The sequence below is a fragment of the Ochotona curzoniae genome, unplaced genomic scaffold (assembly GCF_017591425.1).
Source record: "Ochotona curzoniae isolate NIBS_2020 unplaced genomic scaffold, NIBS_Ocur_1.0 scaffold_4506, whole genome shotgun sequence".
Taxonomy (NCBI): Eukaryota; Metazoa; Chordata; class Mammalia; order Lagomorpha; family Ochotonidae; genus Ochotona; species Ochotona curzoniae.
The window spans coordinates 44,148,849-44,153,382 of NW_024467119.1; positions in this window are offsets into that span (position 1 = coordinate 44,148,849).

Genomic DNA, 4,534 nt, shown 5'->3' on the forward strand with positions numbered 1-4,534 from the left:
AGCAAATTACCCTTCGTCAAAGAAATTATCTTTTCTCATAAAAAAATATTCAACACAAATTTGTTGCATTGAATTGACTGGACCTTATTGGTTTAGGTCTTCATATAAACATACTGGAGCCATAATTACAATTATCTTCTCTGGAGCCAGCATTGTAGTACAGTGGTTTGAGCCACTACCAGCGATGCCTGTATTCTAGCCACCTGACAGTTTGATCTCTGCCCATTCCACTTCTGACACTGCTCCCTGTATCATGTATAATGTGGAAAGCAGCTGAAGATGGCACAAATACTTGGGTTCCTGCATCCAAGTGGGAGACCCAAATGGAACTCCAGACTTCTGGCTTCAGCTTTGCCCAGCCTAGTGGCTTATGACCATTTGGGGAGCAGGTGAACAATGTATGATCTCTCTTCCTTTCACTCTTTCCCTTCTCTCTCTCCCTACCCCTCTTTCCGTATTTCTCTCTTCCTGTAATTGCCAATATTCACAATATTCACACTTTCTTTCACGTGAAAAAAATAAGTCTTTTTTTTAATTGATTTATTTTTATTGCAAAGTCAGATATACAAAGAGGAGGAGAGACAGAGAGGAAGATTTTCCATCTGCTGTTTCACTCCCCAAGTGACTGCAATGGCTGGTACTGTGCTGGTCTGAAAGCAGGAGCCAGGAACTTCCTCCCGGTCTCCCACAGGGGTGCAGGGTGCCAAGGCTTTGTGCTGTCCTGGACTGCTTTTCCAGGCCACAAGCAGGGAGCTGGATGGGAAGCAGGGCTGCCAGGATTAGAACCATGCCCATGTGAGATCCCAGTGAGTTCAAGGCAAGGACTTTAGCCTCTAGGCCATCACGCTGAGCCCCCCTCCCTCAAAAAAAATCTTTAAGGAGCGAAATTATTGGGGAATTGTAGCATAACAGAGCCACTGCCTACAATGCCAGCCCCATAGAAGCAACGGTTTATAGCCCCGCTACTACACTTCCATTCCAGCTCCCTGTAGGGAAAAGTTGCAGAGGATGATTCAAGCATTTGGGTCCCTGCCACCCATGTGGATGACTTGAATAAAGCGCCTAACTCGTGGCTTTGGCCTGGCTCAGTTCTGGCCATCTGGGTAGTAAACCAAGAGATGGAATCTCTCTCTCCCTCTCTCTTTCTGTGTGCATATATATATATATATATATATTTACATATATACACATACATACACATATATGTATATATACATGTGAGAGGGCATCTCAGTAAAGAACAGAGAGCATGGTCTGCTTCGGACTAGAGTTTTCACAGATGTAAGCATTTCTCCTCCCCACTTTCTCTTCTGAGACTCACTGAGTAAAGGGAATCTGGTTCCTGAATTTTCACCCAGAACCTAACAGCCCAGTGCTACTGCACCTAATAATTGCACCCTTGTGGCAGTTCAGCAAAGTGCCTGTAAGTTGCCTCTGAGAGAACACTGGGGCTTACCTGACAAGTTTATGCCGGTTGGCTTCCAATGTTTGCTCCTACATTTTTCCCATACTAACACACAAGAATTTCCTTTTTTTTTTTTTTTTGGCCCTTCTCACACGCGGAGGCCAATATCTGTCTTGCTACCTGACACTTGTGTCCCACGTCAAAGTACTCCCAAACGCAGTGTCCTGCTATTCTTCACCACGGAGGCATCAACTGCTACAAATTTCCAACCGCGTGGGAGACCCAGACTGAGTTCTTAGCTCCCAGTTTCAACTGGACCCAGCCCTGTCTGCTAAGGAACAAACCAGAAGAGAGATCTCTCCGTGTCTCTCTTTCTCTTGCCCTCTTTAGCTGAAAATAAGGTAAATCTTTTTTTTTTTTTTTTAAGAAAATGAATGACTGTCCCCTTTGGTCAACAGTACATCTAGACTTACATATACAACATAAAATGAAAAAAAAAATTACATTACATATGCAAAATACAATAGGAAATATAATATCGGAAAATGCCTCAGTGACCATGCACAAACAGTTGGGAATGCCCTGTTATTTTCATGAGTGTCTCTGGGTCCAGAAACTGAAACAGGAAGGAAAAAAAAAAGACTTCCAGCACTACTTGGAAAGGATATTCTGTTATGCAAGAAGCCAGTGCTTTTAATGCTCTCTGAGAAGAAGGGTTGGATGAGTTAATTAGCTTGTTTTTTCTCATACCTAAGTGCTTTTGACATTTAAATCCTTCTGCATGCTGACACAGTATTCATCTCCGATACTGGCAGGGGTACAACGCACATGGCATGCCGACACAGTCACCTTTTGCTGGAGGATATGAGACTCATATAAGGAGCATTTCACTGGGCCTGAATGGTGCTAGTCTTGAGAACAGATGCTTGTGACCATGACTGATGCTGTCATTTGCACTGAGTTCCAGAACTCAAGGGCCACAGGTGCCTAGGCACTCCTCAATAAGTTTTCTTTGTGTATTGGTGATACACAAGATCCTCCGAATCATACGTCTTCATGCAGGATCACTCCAGCTCACACTTCTGGGAGCTTCTCTTTTAAATCAAGCAACTTTTGTAACAGTAGCTCAAATGAGTCAGCTTTGCTTAACAAAATCTTTGTGACTAATCAGATTTATGTGTAACTTAACAGATAAATATTGCTTGCGTGAGATTTCTAAGATACTGGCCTTGAAAAAACTAGTTGGGGTTGTAAATTATCTGCCCTGCCCTAATAAACAGACCAGAGGATTGAATTTTTCACTGCAAGCTGACAGTAATCACTCCGATGTAATTACTTAGCATCTAGCCAGACCCCAACACCCAAGGCTTGGTGCCCATGGTGTTTGATTGCCACCTCACCTTCCCTTTCTGCTCCCTACTGAAGCTTTCCCGTTGACCTGAGAATCCAAGATGGTATTGGTGTCCATGTGCTGCATGTCCCAAACTTGCTGGCATCTTGAATAGATCTGATTTCCTACCATCAACTCTTTTCAATCTTGGGTATTGTGTTTTGAGGGACAAGCAGCCCAACCTTGTCTGCAGGACGTTTGACCGGGGCATGATATCCAAGAGTGCACAGCAAGGCTGAATTCACCAGGGTTTGTGTGAAGTCCTTTAGGAATGAGTGCAATTGCTTGGGGGAAGAACAAATACTGATTTGGGGGACTGTAGAAGAAAGAGGGCAAGAAAGAGAGAGAAAGAGAGAGGTCATATTGTCCCTTCAAGGGCCTACACTTCAACAAGTTACAAGATATTTTTTTCTACTCTAAACCGACTTCTCCGAGGTACACCTGAGTTTTCAGCAAAATAATTTTTTATAACTTCCTTGCAGATGATGACTTTTTTTGGTATGGACAAGTCACTCTGGGAAAGCTCTGATGAAGAGCAAGAAAGGGACAGTTCAACACTACAGAAGCTCCCCAGGTGGTCAATAGCAAAAGATTGCTGTACCATGGTACCATGGCCCATTGGCTAAATCTTTCCCTTGCATGCATCAAGATCCCATATGGGAGCCAGTTTGTGTCCCAGCTGCACCACTTCCCATTCAGCTCCCTGCTTGTGAGCTGGGAAAGCAGTAGAAGATGGCCCAAACCTTGGGACCTTGCACCTGCTTAAAAGACCCATCAGAAGCTCCTGGCTCCTGGTTTTGGATCTGCTCAGCTCTAGCCATTACGACCACTTGGGGAGTAAATCAGTGGATGGAAGATCTTTCTCTTTGTATCTCACTCTCTCTGTACTTCTGCCTTTCCAATACAAGTAAATAAAGTTTAACAAAAACAGACTGAATCCCTTGAGTGCCGCCATGACCGTTACACCCAGCCCCACCACTTGGTAACTGGGAACTCCATAGGAGATAGAAGCAAAGCATGAGATGATTCATAACCCATGCAACTCTTAAAAGTCCCTTGAAAATGCCATAATATCAACAACCTGTCACAATTCAGAACCTTACTTGCGCCCCATTCGTGACTGTGTATCTCTGAAATTTTGAGGAAGCATCTTTGCATGGACAAATATATTCATTTATTGTGGATAAAATGATGTTTGAGGCTCATCAAACACCACTGGACTGGAGATGATCGTGCCCCTTTATCTCCACAATCTTTTCTTATTAACGTTTAAAGTTTTATTTTTATGTATCTGAAAGCTAAAGTGATACAGAGGGAGAACAGACACAGAAAGGGAGCATTCCCATTTGCTGGTTCATTCCTCAAGTGGCTGTAGTGATCAGCACTAGGCCAGGCCAAATCCAGGAACCTGGAACTCTAGGTCTCCCTCGTAGGTGAAATGGATCTAAATACTTGGACCACTTTCCACTATATTTCCAGGCACAATAATAGGGAGGTGGATGAGAAATGAAGTACCCAGTCCTCAAACTAGCAATCATGTGGGATGCTGGCATTGTAACTGGCAGCTTAACCTGCTATAGCACAATGCTGGCTACTTTTTTTATTAATTTCTTAAAAGATATCAGGTACTATGGTCAGTTGCTGAGGTCACAAATATGATGTTGTGGTCTTCAGCCACTAGGATATCAACAGAGTCCTTCAAAATGCTCCCCCTACATCACTCAGTCTTAAAAATGAGA